The sequence below is a fragment of the Aethalodelphis obliquidens genome, unplaced genomic scaffold (genome assembly GCF_003676395.1).
Source record: "Aethalodelphis obliquidens isolate GAN/ISIS:26980383/991018 unplaced genomic scaffold, ASM367639v1 scaffold3, whole genome shotgun sequence".
Classification (NCBI taxonomy): domain Eukaryota; kingdom Metazoa; phylum Chordata; class Mammalia; order Artiodactyla; family Delphinidae; genus Aethalodelphis; species Aethalodelphis obliquidens.
This window is the reverse complement of record NW_020837947.1, coordinates 12,362,799-12,378,938: the sequence shown is the minus strand read 5'-3', so window position 1 is coordinate 12,378,938 and position 16,140 is coordinate 12,362,799. Positions and strand designations below refer to the sequence as shown.

The 16,140-nt window shown below is 38.9% G+C and overlaps 1 protein-coding gene across 6 annotated transcripts in view; it reads right to left on the bottom strand.

The window, feature by feature from the left end:
• IPCEF1 (interaction protein for cytohesin exchange factors 1) overlaps window positions 1-16,140 on the bottom strand; it is a 183,006-nt gene that overhangs the window by 158,011 nt on the left and 8,855 nt on the right. The window lies entirely within an intron of this gene.

Genomic DNA, 16,140 nt, shown 5'->3' with positions numbered 1-16,140 from the left:
AAGTAATAGCTTCTATTCATAAATATACTGAAGAAAGATTAGAAATCCATTTAAACTCTTAGAAAACTGGTGCTATTCATTAGTAAGTCAGATTTTTCCAGGTGATTGTAGGCATCCCCAAAATCATGTAGCACAGAGTAACAGAAAGATAGTGAGCATGGAAATAAAATAATACAGTATGGTTTGAGATTTTGTTCCCTGCAACCATCCTGTTTCAGCATTTTAAAATTATGAAAAATTTTCCTAATTTCTTCCTAATGGAGATGGTTGTTTTTTGTTTTATTTTCTTGTCAAAAATGTGGGGAATCAGTTTAAATAAAACATCTTTGTTACTTCCAATGTATACAGCTGAAGTGGTTAGAGGAAAGAAAGAAACATTTCCAGTCTTAGATATGGCCAAAAGTGTCAAAATCTTGCCTATCAAGTCATCATCTTTACTATTCACTATATGCTTTTTCTTTTTTTTAACATCTTTATTGGAGTATAACTGCTCTACAATGTTGTGTTACTTTCTGCTTTATAACAAAGTGAATTAGCTATATGTATACATGTATGCCCATATCTCCTCCCTCTTGCGTCTCCCTCCCAAACTCCTTATCCCACCCCTCTAGGTGGTCACAAAGCACCAAGCTGATCTCCCTGTGCTTTGCAGCTGCTTCCCACTAGCTATCTATTTTACATTTAGTAGTGTATATATGTCAATGCTACTCTCTCACTTCGTCCCAGCTTACCCTTCCCCCTCCCCATGTCCTCAAGTCCATTCTCTACCTCTGTGTCTTTATGGCTGCCCTGCCCCTAGGTTCATTAGAACCACCTTTTTTTTTTTTTAGATTCCATATATATGTGTTAGTGTACAGTGTATGTTTTTCTCTTTCTGACTAACTTCACTCTATATGAGAGACTCTAGGTCCATCCACCTCACTACAAATAACTCAATTTCGTTTCTTTTTATGACCGAGCAATATTCCATTGTATCTATGTGCCACATCTTCTTTATCCATTCATCTGTCGATGGACACTTAGGTTGCTTCCATGTCCTGGCTATTGTAAATAGTGCTGCGATGAACATTGTGCTACATGTCCCTTTCTGAATTATGGTTTTCTCAGGGTATATGACCAGTAGTGGGATTGCTGGGTCATATGGTAGTTCTATTTTTAGTTTTTTAAGAAACCTCCATACTGTTCTCCATAGTGGCTGTATCAATTTACATTCCCACCAACAGTGCAAGAGGGTACCCTTTTCTCCATACCCTCTCCAGCATTTATTGTTTGTAGATTTTTTGATGATGGCCATTCTGACAGGTGTGAGGTGATACCTCACTGTAGTTTTGATTTGCATTTCTCTAATGATTAGTGATGTTGAGCATCCTTTCATGTGTTTGTTGGCCATCTGTATGTCCTCTTTGGAGAAATGTCTATTTAGGTCTTCCACCCATTTTTGGATTGGGTTGTTTATTTTTTTGATACTGAGCTGCTTGTATATTTTGGAGATTAATCCCTTGTTAGTTGCTTAGTTTGCAAATATTTTCTCCCATTCTGAGGGTTGTCTTTTCGTCTTGTTTATGGTTTCCTTTTTTGTGCAAAAGCTTTTAATTTTCATTAGGTCCCATTTGTTTATTTTTGTTTTTATTTTCATTTCTCTAGGAGGTGGGTCAAAAAGGATCCTGCTGTGATTTATGTCAGAGTGTTCTGCCTAAGTTTTCCTCTAAGAGTTTCATAATGTCTGGCCTTACATTTAGGGCTTTAATCCATTTTGAGTTTATTTTTGTCTGTGGTGTTAAGAAGTGTTCTAATTTCATTCTTTACATATAGCGGTACAGTTTTCCAAGCACCACTTATTGAAGAGGCTGTCTTTTCTCCATTGTATATTCTCACATCCTTTGTCAAATATAAGGTGACCATATGTGTGTGGGTTTATCTCTGGGCTTTCTATCCTGTTCCATTGATCTATATTTCTGTTTTTGTGCCAGTACCATACTGTCTTGATTACTGTAGCTTTGTAGTATAGTCTGAAGTCTGGGAGCCTGATTCCTCCAGCTCCGTTTTTCTTCCTCAAGATTGCTTTGGTTATTCGGAGTCTTTTGTGTTTCCATACAAATTGTAAAATTTTTTGTTCTAGTTCTGTGAAGAATGCCATTGGTTGTTTGATAGGGATTGCATTGAATCTGTACATTGCTTTGGGTAGTATAGTCATTTTCACAATGTTGATTCTTCCAATACAAGAACATGGTATATCTCTCCATCTGTTTGTATCATCTTTAATTTCTTTCATCAGCTTCTTACAGTTTTCTGCATAGAGGTCTTTTGTCTCCTGAGGTAGGTTTATTCCTAGGTATTTTTTTGTTGTTGTTGCAATGGTAAATGGGAGTGTTTTCTTAATTTCACTTTCAGGTTTCTCATCATTAGTGTATAGGAATGCAAGAGATTTCCATGCATTAATTTTGTATCCTGCTACTCCACTAAATTCATTGATTAGCTCTAGTAGTTTTCTGGTAGCATCCTTAGGAGTCTCTATGTATAGTATCATGTCATCTGCAAACAGTGACAGCTTTACTTCTTCTTTTCCTATTTGGATTCCTTTTATTTATTACTTCTCTGATATCTGTGGCTAAAACTTCCAAAACTATGTTGAATAATAGTGGTGAGAGTGGGCATCCTTGTCTTGTACCTGATTTTAGAGAAAATGGTTTCAGGTTTTCACCATTGAGAATGATGTTGGCTGTGGGTTTGTCATACATGGCTTTTATTATGTTGAGATAAGTTCCCTCTATGCCTATTCTCTGGAGAGTTTTTATCATAAATGGGTGTTGAATTTTGCTGAAAGCTTTTTCTGCATCTATTGAAATGATCATATGGTTTTTATCCTTCAGTTTGTTAATATGTTGTATCACATTGATTGATTTGCATACATTGAAGAATCCATGCATTCCTGGGATAAACCCTACTTATCACGGTGTATGATCTTTTTAATGTGTTGCTGGATTCTGTTTGCTAATATTTTGTTGAGGATTTTTGCATCTATGTTCATCAGTGATGTTGGCCTATAGTTTTCTTTTTTTGTGACATCTTTGTCTGGTTTTAGTATCAGGGTGATGGTGGCCTCTTAGAATGAATTTGGGAGTGTAACACCCTCTGCTATATTTTGGACGAGTTTGAGAAGGATAGCTGTTAGCTCTTCTCTAAATGTTTGATAGAATTCACTGTGAAACCATCTGGTCCTGGGCTTTTTATTGTTGGAAGATTTTTAATCACAGTTTCAATTTCAGTGCTTGTGATTGGTCTGTTTATATTTTCTATTTCTTCCTGACTCAGTCTTGGAAGTTTGTACTTTTCCAAGAATTCGTCCATTTCTTCCATGTTGTCCATTTTATTGGCATATAGTTGCTTGTATTAGTCTCCCATGATCCTTTGTATTTCTGCAGTGTCAGTTGTTACTTCTTTTTTAATTATAATTCTGTTGATTTGAGTCTTCTCCCTTTTTTTCTCAATGAGTCTAATGGTTTATCAATTTTGTTTATCTTCTCAAAGAACATGCTTTTAGGTTTATTGATCATTGCTATTTTTTCCTTCATTTCTTTTTCATTTATTTCTGATCTGATCTTTATGATTTCTTTCCTTCTGCTAACTTTGGGGCTTTTTTGTTGTTCTTCTTCTTCTTTCTCTAATTGTTTTAGGTGTAAGGTTAGGCTGTTTATTTGAGATGTTTCTTGTTTCTTGAGGTAGGACTGTATTGCTATCAACTTCCCTCTTAGAACTGCTTTTGCTGCATCAGATAGGTTTTGGGCCATCACGTTTTCATTGTCATTTGTTTCTAGGTATTTTTTCATTTTCTCTTTGATTTCTTCAGTGATCTCTTGGTTATTTAGTAGTGTATTGTTTAGCCTCCATGTGTTTGTATTTTTTACAATTTTTTTTTCCTGTAATTGCTATCTAGCCTCATAGTATTGTGGTCAGAAAGGATACTTGATACGATTTCAACTTTCTTAAATTTACCAAGGCTTGATTTGTGACCCAAGATATGATCTATCCTGGAGAATGTTCCATGAGCTCTTGAGAAGAAAGTGTATTCTGTTATTTTTGGATGGAATGTCCTATAAATATCAATTAAGTCCATCCGGTCTAATGTGCCTTTTAAAGCTTGTGTTTGCTTATTTATTTTCATTTTGGATGATCTGTCCATTGGTGAAAGTGGGGTGTTAAAGCCCCCTACTATTATTGTGTTACTGTCAATTTCCCATTTTATGGCTGTTAGCATTTGCCTTACGTATTGAGGTACTCGTATGTTGGGTGCATAAATATTTACAATTGTTATAGCTTCTTCTTGGATTGATCCCCCTTGATCATTAGGTAGTGTCCTTCTTTGTCTCTTGTAATAGTTTTTTTTTTAAGTCTATTTTGTGTGATATGAGAATTGCTACTCCAGCTTTATTTTGATTTCCATTTGCATGGAATATCTTTTTCCATTCCCTCAGTTTCAGTCTGTATGTGTCTCTAGGTCTGAAGTGGGTCTCTTGTAGACAGCATATATATGGGTCTTGTTTTTGTATCCATCCAGCCAGTCTATATCTTTTGGTTGGAGCATTTAATCCATTTACATTTAAGGTAAGTGTCGCTATGTATGTTCCGATTACTATTTTCTTAATTGTTTTGGGTTTGTTATTGTAGGTCTTTTCCTTCTCCTGTGTTTCCTGCCTAGAGAAGTTCCTTTAGCATTTGTTGCAGAGCTGGTTTGGTGGTGCTGAATTCTCTTAACTTTTGCTTGTCTGTAAAGGTTTAAATTTCTCTGTCAAATCTGAATGAGATCCTTACTGCTTAGAGTAATCTTGGTTGTAGGTTTTTCCCTTTCATCACTTTACATATGTCCTGCCAGTCCCTTCTGGCTTGCAGAGTTTCTGCTGAAAGATCAGCTGTTAACCGTATGGGGTTTCCCTTGTATGTTATTTGTTGCTTTTCCCTTGCTGCTTTTAATATTTTTTATTTGAATTTACTCTTTGATAGCTTGATTAATATGTGTCTTGGCATGTTTCTCCTTGGATTTACCCTGTATGCAACTCTCTGTGCTTCCTGGACTTGATTGACTGTTTCCTTTCCCATTTTAGTGAAGTTTTCAACTATAATCTCTTCAAATATTTTCTCAGACCCTTTCTTTTTCTCTTCCTTTCTTGGACTCCTATAATTCGAATGTTGGTGCATTTAATATTGTCCCAGAGTTCTCTGAGACTGTCCTTAATTCTTTTCATTCTTTCTTCTTATTCTGTTCTGCAGCAGTTATTTCCACTATTTTATCTTCCAGGTCACTTATCAATACCTCTGCCTCAGTTATTCTGCTATTGATTCCTTCCAGAGTATTTTTAATTTCATTTTTTATGTTGTTCACCGTGGTTTCTTTGCTCTTTAGTTCTTCTAGGTCCTTGTTAAATGTTTTTTGTATCTTCTCCATTCTATTTCCAAGATTTTGGATCATCTTTACTATCATTAATCTGAATTCTTTTTTCAGGTAGACTGCCTATTTCCTCTTCATTTGTTTGTTCTGGTGGATTTTTACCTTGCTCCTTCATATGCTGTGTATTTTTCTTTCTCTGTTTTCTCATTTTGTTTATCTTACTGTTTTGGGGGGTCTCCTTTTCACTGGCTGCAGATTCATAGCTCCCATTATTTTTGGTATCTGCCCACAGTGGGTGAGGTTGGTTCAGTGGCTTGTGTCAGCTTTCTGGTGGAGGGGATTGGTGCCTGTGTTCTGGTGGGTGGGGCTGGATCTTGTCCTTTTGGTGGGCAGTGCCGCATCCGGTGGTGTGTTTTGGAGTGTCAGTGAACTTAGTATGATGTTAGACAGCCTCTCTGCTAATGGGTGGGTTTGTGTTCCTGTCTTGCTAGTTGCTTGGCATGGGGAGTCCAGCACTGGAGCTTGCTGGCCGTTGGGTGGAGCTGGGTCTTGGTGTTGAGACGAAGATCTCTGGGAGATCTCTTGCTGATTGATATTATGTGGGGCCAGGTTTCTGGTGGTCCAATTTCCTGGACTCAGCCCTCCCACCTCAAAGGCTCAGGCCCAACACCTGGTCAGAGCACAAAGACCCTGCCCGCCACACAGCTGAGAAGAAAAGGAAGAGAGAAAAAACAAACAGACAGAACCCTAGGACAAATGGTAAAAGCAAACCTATACAGACAAAATCTCACAAAGAAGCATATATATACACACTCACAAAAAGAGAAAAAGAAAAAAATATATATATATATAAAAGGAAGATAGCAACCAAGCCAATAAGCAAATCCACCAATGACAATATGCACTAAATACTATACTAAGATAAAAACGAAACCAGAAACATATTAGACACAGAAGGCAAACCCCAAGTCTACTGTTGCTCCCAAAGTCCACCACCTCAATTTTGGGAACATTCGTTAACTATTCGGGTATCCTTCAGATGCAGGGTTTATCAAGTTGATTGTGGGGATTTAATCTGCTGCTCTTGAGGCTGCACAGAGAAATTTCCCTTTCTCTTCTTTGTTCGCACAGCCCCTGGGGTTCAGCTTTAGTTTTGGCCCCGTCTCTGCCTGTAGGTTGCCCTCAGGTGTCTGTTCCCTGCCCAGACAGGAGGGGGTTAAAGCAGCGGCTGATTAGGGCTCTCTTGCTCACTCAGGCCAGAGGAGGGAGGGGTACAGTTATCATAATTGGAATGCGAGGTGCGCCTGCGGCAGCAGAGGCCAACATGACAGGCCAGCACGCCTGAGGCGTGCCATGTGTTCTCCCAGGGAAGCTGTCCCTGGATCTCAGAACCCTGGCAGTGGCGGGCTGCACAGGCTCAGGGAGGGGAGGTGTGGAGAGTGACCTGTGCTTGCACACAGGCTTCTTGGTGGCAACAGCAGCAGCCTTAGCGTTTCATGCCCATCTCTGGGGTCCAAGATGATAGCCGTGGTTTGCACCCATCTCTGGAGCTCACTTAGGTGGTGTTCTGCCTTCTGTGGGCACACATGGAAGGAATACTCTCTCCTTGCGCACCCCGAAGAAAAGGTATCTTGCCTCTCCGGCAGGTCCAGACATTTTCCTGGACTCTGTCCCAGCTAGCTGTGGCGCACTAGCCCCCTTCAGTCTGTCTTCATGCAGCCAACCCCTGTCCTCTCCCTGGGGTCTGACCTCCGAAGCCCGAGCCTCAGCTCCCAGCCCCGCCCGCCCCGGCGGGTGAGCAGACAAGCCTCTCGGGCTGGTGAGTGCTGGTCGGCACCAGTCCTCTGTGCGGGAATCTCTCCGCTTTGCCCTCTGCACACCTGTTGCTGTGCTCTCCTCCGTGGCTCCGAAGCTTCCCCTCCACCCACCAACCCCGTCTCCACCAGTGAAGGGGCTTCCTAGTGTGTGGAAACTTTTCCTCCTTCGCAGCTCCCTCCCAGAAGTACGGGTCTCATCCCTATTCTTTTGTCCTTGTTTTTTCTTTTTTCTTTTGCCCTACCCAGGTACGTGGGGGAGTTTCTTGCCTTTTGGGAAGTCTGAGATCTTCTACCAATGTTCAGTAGGTGTTCTGTAGGAGTTGTTCCACATGTAGATGTATCTTTGATGTATTTATGAGGAGGAAGGTGATCTCCACGTCTTACTCCTCTGCCATCTTCAAGGTCCTATACTTTTATATGTTGGGAATTTTCCATAATAAAAAAGTTAATTTTTTTTTAATGAATGTTACATACCCTGAAATTTAGCAATGTGGCATTGTCAACTAACTAGCCGTGTAGAAAACATCTAAAAAGATATGTTTCACTAAATTAACTTGAAGGTAAATTAAAAGTTTGAATATATAAAATAAAATAACCAATCTGTTAGAAGTATATATAGGAGAATTTATTTCTTTTTGGAGATAAGAAAGCTTTTCTAAACAATACTCAAAACCCAGATTCCAAAAAGATTAGTGAATGTGATGACATAAAAGTTTTTTTCTGCACAGAAAAAAATACCAACAAAGTCAAAAGACAAATGATCAACTGGGAAAAATATTTCAACACATATGACAATGAGCTCATTTTCTTAATATAAAAAGACCTCTTACAAATCAGTTATAAAAGACCATTAAACCAATAGAAAAATTGACAAAGAACTTAGAGGCAGTTCATAGAAAACAAACACTAATGGTTTGTAACATATGAAAAGACAGTCAACCTCAATCATAAAGAAATGAAAAGTAAAATGTCAATGTTATATGACTATTCATTTATTGGAACGCATTTCTTAAAATATATGTCATTAAGAATATTTAAATGAAAAAAATCAAGATGTAGAACAATCTATATGGTACGCCTCTACCTGTGTAAAAATAACTGTGTACCTATCTACATGCATATCTATATATACGCATATATGCATTATGCTTCAATACACGTAGAACATCCTAGAAGAACACTGTATAAGCTGGTTACAGTGGTTGCTTCTATAGTGGGAGCCTGGAAGTCTTGAGTGGTAAACACCACTCTCCATCCTGTGTGCTTCTTATAACATTTAAATTTTTAAATGTATGTCTGCCTTACCTTTTCAATGAAAAATAACTAGTTGATAAAAAAAACTAAGTTAATGTGTTCAACAAGCATTTCTTTGTGCAAATCACTGTTGAAGTACTGAGAATACAGGTGATGGAAAACCAACATAATTTTCTGTCTCCAGCTCTACATTGCTCCTGGGGGAAGAATAATAAAAGTCTCTAATGAATTGTGTTCAGTATAGTAATTTTTTGACTGCAACTGTACAAATGTTTTCTTTGGATATGTGTCCTTTTTAATGTAAGTGAATATATTGAGTCTTACCTACAATAGTAACTATAGAAACGCATTCTTTGGAACTGACACAATTGTCTTCTTCATAATTTGGATAGGCTTTGTCAAGTTAGAAGAAGCAAGAAGAGATTTATCGTTCATGACTCCATGTGTATCCATACCACTTAAAAACCTCATTGTCCTTGCAACACAGCATTTCTAATCTCTGCCTTCATTTTATGGTTTATCTATGGAGAGTTTAGAAGCCTCTCACTCCCTTACTACTTAATTCATTATTTTAGAATTCAAATCTCAGTTATGTCCTGAAGATTCAGGACAAAAACAATCCCAAAGACTTTTACTGTCACCCATACACATAAAATTCCCATCCGTGTCCTAAGTTCTCATTTCCATTGCATCTCTACATCTTTTTCTCTGGATATAGAACAACTATGCCAACAAATGTAAAATTACAGCTGTTAAGACTTTGTTTCATCTATTAAAAAAATTTATATTTTGGTTAAAGGATGGGGTAAGCTAAAAAACAATATTCTAAAGTATAGTGGATGAACACAAGACTTTCTCAGTGCTCCGTCATAAAGGGATTTCTTGGCCAATAAATTGGAAAAAGATGCTTATTAAGTTTCCCCACAATTCAAAATTTTCCCCATACTGCAGACTGACAACTATGTTAGCATATTAGCCCCCTAAAAGAATCCTTCAGTGAAGAAGTTTGCTTAACTTTGAGCCTCTGTTTCTTTCTCCCTTCTCTGTGCTAATTAAGAGATCTCTTGACATCAGAGGAAATTTTCATCTAACCTCAAATCAGGACTAGTCTCAGTTTTGAATCTTTGCTTTTCTCTCAGCAAACTCCACCAGAGTACTTCCTGGTCCTACTCTGAAATCCATGCTGTCAAATTTCTTATTAGCTCACAGCTAACCTGAATCTTCCATCTGTAACAAATACAGCACAGCACACCTCTGTCACAAGCAGCGCACTCTTGGTTCCCTGGCAAGAAGAAAGTGAAAAGACTAAATATGTGTGGGCTTAGAACAAATGAAATTCAATATTACCTACCAAATGGCTTCCTCATGAGGATAATCCTCTCTGAGAGAACACAGCAATAACCAATAACAACAAATGCAAAATCCATTTTTTTTAAGTATAGAACAAAAGAGATCCAGTTTAAGCCACTCCCCCGAAACAAAATGTGATGGGAAACAACCTTCTTGTTAACAGAATACCAACAGAACTTCTTTTTTTTTTTGGTTGCGTGGACTCTCTAGTTGTAGCACATGGGAGTAGTTGCCCCATGGCATGTGGGATCTTAGTTCCCCGACTAGGGTTCGAACCCGCGTCCCCTGCACTGGAAGGCAGATTCTTAACCACTGGACCACCAGGGAAGTCCCAGGACTTCTAAAATTATAGCCTCTCTTTCAACTAACACTCTGCCCAAGAAAGTTTTATTGGATGAAATGTTAAAACCAACCCAAGAATTTTCTCTTACAGTGTCTCTCCCAAGTATGTTCAGACATGAAACCGGGCCTTCCTAAGTTCTGATTAGCTCTTGACTTTTATCAGTACACCTTGCTTCCAAAGCTTCCTGGGCCAAAATAGTCTATGAGTTAAAGGTGAACCTTAATAAAGGAATCATTTGTTTCCATTTTTTAAAGGTGCAGTTCCCACCAAGAAAACCCTGCTACAATTTCATTAATTCACATGTAGGACAAACACAACTGAGAAATCAGGGACCATGACATTTTCATCTTTATACCCCATGAGACATTTGACCTATTGATAACTTTTTATGAGGAAAATTCACCTTCTGGTGAAAGCCTGTGAGTGACAAATACTTATCTGACAATCTAAGCTTAATATACCAAGAAGCTAAAACTCGTCAGTTTGTTTTACTGTGCGTTTAAAAACGTTTTGATTAAAAAAAAAATCTTGCAAACTTTGAAGAGCTTCTTTCCTTCGGCAAATGGAATTGGAGACTCAAGTATTTTGTGTCCAGTTCTGCTTGAATTTCCACGTCCTCTATGCCAACTGGGTACCCTCCCTCCCCCAGCCCCATCTGTGCAGATTTCTAAATCACTGGAGAAACCACCAGGCAGAAAGTCAGCACAAATGCCTTCCAAGCCCAAGGAAGTTTTCATTTAATGAGAGAGGCTCAGGAGGGAAAGGGAGACTGGGTAGGGGCTCTGTTTAAAATAAGCACATCACAAGGTAAAGAAAAATTATCAGTAAAGATACGTGTAATCAGGAGGTTCCCCAAAGACCTTACAAGTATCTCGATGCTCAGCTGATCTTAAAGCAGGTCTGGTGGGGACCCTGGAGGGGATCGTGGTTGGAGAGACTTGAAAGAAATTTCATCTAATGGAAAAGCCAGCATTAGCTCCTGCCTTGTGGAAATACAGGCTTGTCTCTTATCCAAAGCCCCCAAAGCTATGTCGACTTCATTTTCTGATGGTCCTTGGAGTGTTATTGAAACTGAAGTCATAGGTTGGATCCTCAAATAAGCCAACTTGTTTAGATGCTTCCTCAGTCACAGACTCAACCCTAGTGCCTTATACATGCAAAGCCTTGACAGAAATGATTATTAGGAGAGAGGAAGGATGAAATGAAGGAAATCTACCATCTTCACACACAAAGGACAATACTGCATTATATTGAAAGACATTTTAAATGAGAAAAGCTGAAAGAATCTTCAAAAATAAATGGTGCAGTCTTTGTTGTTGGGTAGTTGACATTTAGACTAGGCTTTTATCAGCTCAGAGTTGTGGGACAGGTGAGCCAGGTGGTCTGGCAACCCAAATTAGCTCCCAGTCAGAAGGATCTGATTAGCTAATTCACGCAGTGGTGATAGTGACTCATAACAACTAAAAGACCTTTCCTTTCCAAGAACGTGTTCATTTTAACCCAGACTTAACAGTGGAGAGTCTAGGAGTCTAGGAAATCTGGGCAGTGAAGTGAGCATTACCTCTACAAAGCGGTTCACGTTTGGGAAATCACAAAATCTCTTTGGACCTCAGTTCCTTATCCATAAACTGGTAAATGGAGAGTAAATGGAGTCCATAGTGCCTCTGAGCTAAAATAAGTTTGGTGCCTGATTCTATGCGGTAAGCACCGACATCAGGCATCCAACACAGGTGGGTAGAGGCGTCTACCCACCCAAGTATAAGGCTAAGAATACATGCCCGACGGGATGATCCAGGCTGGGACACCCTGAGGAGGAGAAGGTGATTAGGCTTGAACTCAAACTTTACCTAGATGATAAATCAGTAGAGACAGCTCACTGATAAAGGTCAGGCAATAGAATGCTCCAGAGCGGGAAACCTCCTGTAGGAAACAGCAAACTAGAGTCGAGCCTCAGATCAGCCATTCATTAGTACTACAACCTCGGACAAGTCACTTCACCATTCTGAGCCTCGGTTTCTTCCATGGGGGCGTTACTATCTGCCCTGCACACAGACAGCAAAAGTCAGTCTAAGGAAATGTGCACGAACGCACATTTTCGGGGGACTGTAAAGTAGTCATAGTTCAGAGGCGCCACACAACAGGCATTCAGGATTTAGAGGGACGGCTCCTTCCCAAAGAATAAGACGAAAACAGACAAAGGCTGGAGAAAAGAAAACTTCTGAGTAAACAGCTTTCTATTTGCCCACTCCGAAAATATAGACACTGAAATGTCAATACATGAAACTTCTCTAGGCTCTCCAGAAGAACAGAAAGCAGGCTTTCAATGGAAATGACTGGATAATGGAAAGACTGCTAAACCCAAGTCTTTGTCATACTTACTCAAAGCCCCGGACCATGTAAGACATTCAAGAAAGAAAAAGAATCGGAGAATCTCTGCTTTACACCAGGGAACGGGACACATGCTGAGAGGGAAGGCCAAGGATAGGGCTCAGCGGAGGGATTAGTCCAACATGCCCAGGTAATCGTGAAGAAGAGGTACAGAAACCTGGGGGTAGAGGTAGAGAAAAGAGATTTGGCCACAACCAAGATTCCCTGGGGGCTATTGATTGGGGTGAACAGGTAGGGAAAAAGAAGACAACTTTTCTTCCCCGAATGACTAGGTCATCTAGGAAGAGAAGTATTAGACAGCAAAGCTACCTTGATCCTGGAACAAGTAAACAATATCAATGCAAGTGTGATTGGATAAAGCAAAATTAACCCTTAAATGAGGGAGTAAGAGGGCTTATGATTTTCTAAAATTATACCCAAGTTCCTCTGTTTTGCTCGACTCGCCAAGAAACGCTCCAAGAACTCTCTCTATACTCAGGAGAGTATAAGGAGAACAACCAGAGAATATTGGGCAATAGTTCAATTCTAAACATATGTGAGTTGCAACAACGCCAGTGCATATGAGCAAAAAACCCTGCTAGTAAGAGAAAACTGAGTGGGGAACCAGAGTTGGATCAAGAATGGAAAGATGGGGGTTTCAAATAATATTGTGGAATAATAGTTGAAGAGAATTGAGATCAGAGAACTTCCCGAGAACCTCCACAGATAACAAGACAGGGAACCAAGACGTAAATCAAATAAGATGCTACAGTTGAATGGCTTAAGGAGAAATTTGAGAGATGGAGTATATGTCCTTAAGGCAGACAAGGTCTACGTGAGTCTTGAAGTCTACAGATGCTGAATCCAGGAGGATGAGAGCTGAGAAAGGCCCTAGATTTGACCATAATAACAGTGTAAATAGAGTATAATGAACAAAACTAGGCAGGCAATTTGCCAGATTAGGTCCGCTCAGGAGCCTCTTCTAGAGTGTGTGAATTCTCCAACCTCTGTTTTTTCTTCTCTGACTTGCTACACATCTTTGGTTTTTGCTTTGTGTCCACCAGAAGGTTCAATGCACAAGGAAGATGACATGAATTGTTAAAATCTATTAAATATTTAATAAAGGAATGACACAAGCACAAACGTTGAAATGTACCTTTACGGACTGTATGGATTCATTCATGCTTTATCTGATTCTCATGGTTATAACTCATTATGAGTTAATTATACAATATTTATCCTTAATAATTTATAATAGCTCTATGACTTGATTTAAAAATGTGATGCATAAGCCTAGAACTGCTGCCCAAGATCTAACGACTACCCAGTTGGATTGATGATAATATTTTTTCATAACTATTTCAGCTATTTGTTGAGAAGTGTGTCATATGCTTCTAGGGATACAAAGGGAAAATAAGTGAAATAAGGAGAAAAGAAGAAATTTCCTTTTCCTCTCATTCAATTAGTGGGAAGAGCATATGAAAAGACTTGACATGATGCATTGACCACAATACTCAAGAAAGTGCCGTTTTATTAGAAAAAATACAAATGTATGAAAACCCATCCTTATCATCAAACTTTCTCCAAAGCACTCCATTTCCCCATCAACCACTTTCCTCCTCATCTTCTCATTTCCCCTCATTTCTCCACATCTCCAGAGGGGAATTATCAATGCCATCAACCTATCAACCCTCTGACTTCCCCTTTGCTCTTGCTACGTTTGACCCAACGATATACTCCCTCTGTCTTCAAAACACTCAACTTTGGCTTGGGGTATGTTATAACTACTTTGTTGTCCTTTTGTGTTCTTCTTCTGTCTGTATTTCTAGTCAATCCCCATCACAAGTGACACCTACAGCATGTGTATACACATCATCTCGTGCAAGACCCCAAAAACTCTTTGAGGCATGTAGCCCTATGATGCTACCCATTTCACAAATGGAGAAACTGAGACATGAAAAAGTAACAACCCAAAGTTCACCGACATAGCAACTGGCAGAACAAAGCATGTGACTTGTGGTCCAAGATTCTTCCCATTGTGTAGCTGCCTGATATACAGCGGCATGAGCGCCATCTTGTCTTGGCTCCAGCGGAAAAGCTCTGTATTTTTTCCCCCTGATTCCATGGTCATCTCTCTTCTTTCCATCCGCCTGAAACTTACCCTTCCTTTCATATCCTGCTCAACTTCTTCCTCCACCATTAAATTCTCCTGGTTCATTCACCTTTTACAGTACTAACTCTCTACACTGTTCATTATGACACTCATGTATCACTTTCGTCTTTTCATTTAATGTCTCATGTGTTAGTTTTGTTGCCCCAGTAAATTAGTAAGATATTCTAGGGACTAACTTTTAAAAAATATTTTGTTTATATTTTCCACAATGCCTGATACAGAGAAAATTCTCAACAAATTTTTGGTGAATTTCTCAGGGACCATAAGAGAATTTCTATGTTTAAGAAATAATTTTTCAATAACATTTGTGGCCAAGCAACTCAAAAATTCACATGATTGATGATGCTCACAGACTTAAAAACACATGGAGACTAGGGTACTACACCAGTCTTCAGGACCACCAGACACCACAACAAGATTGCAAAAAGACAAGTCAGCTGAGGAAAACCCTCTTTCCAAAAGACAGCCGCTGCCACCTGCTATGACACCCCAAAACTTGCCTATTCAGATTCATGCTGGGGTCTTCCCTCTACTGCATTTTGCTCTTCTGTTATTTTCTGTTTTGTTTTATATGACAATTAGCCACTTTTTGGATTAAAACGTGTTAAACTTGCCACTTCTTTGCAGTATTTGCAAATTCTCAATATCTGAACTTTTCTATGGTCAGTTATCATGAAGAAAAACCTCTTCACTTATCCATCATGACCCATTCAAAAAGTTTGGTAACTGCACTCCTATTTGGTAAATTATTATATCTAAAATATGTAATGTGATAGGAATATGATTTTAATATGTCAGAGTACAGTTATATCTCATTTTTGTCAAATACACTCATATATAAAGAAAAAAAGACAAAATATTGAAGGTTTTGCACCAAAATATTAGCTATGATTAGTTCAATATGGTAGGATCATGGGAAATATTTATCTTGTTTGTGTGCATTTTTGGCAATAAACATACATTACATGCGTGCTACAGAAAAAAAATTATTTTAAAAACTTAAGAAGTAAATAGCAAGATAGTTGATAACATAAATTTAGTACGAGGTTGAATGCAAAGTACTTGCCTGAAGAGCTCCTTCTTTCCTCTCCTTTTATCTAATTTGCTATTTACTAATCTTTTCTTTTTCTGAAGAAATTTTCCTGGTCTTATAATAAATAGAAATCATGAATGGAAACTATTCAAACACATCTTCTCAAAATCCTGCCTTCCTAACTTTTAATATCCATTTTTCTTCCCCTGTTCATTCTGAATTCTTAGAAACAAATGTCCTGTCTCTGTGTCCCAAGCGTCCTCAGCTGTGATCTGGAAATGTCTTTAGGAAGGAGATTTTCCTTACGGCTCAGGCAAATCTGTGACAAGCGCTCTTAGCATTATATTCTTCACCCAAACGCATTTCCTCTGGCCCAAATGGGGTCAGATTACATACATTCCCAGCCTGGGGAATGAATGG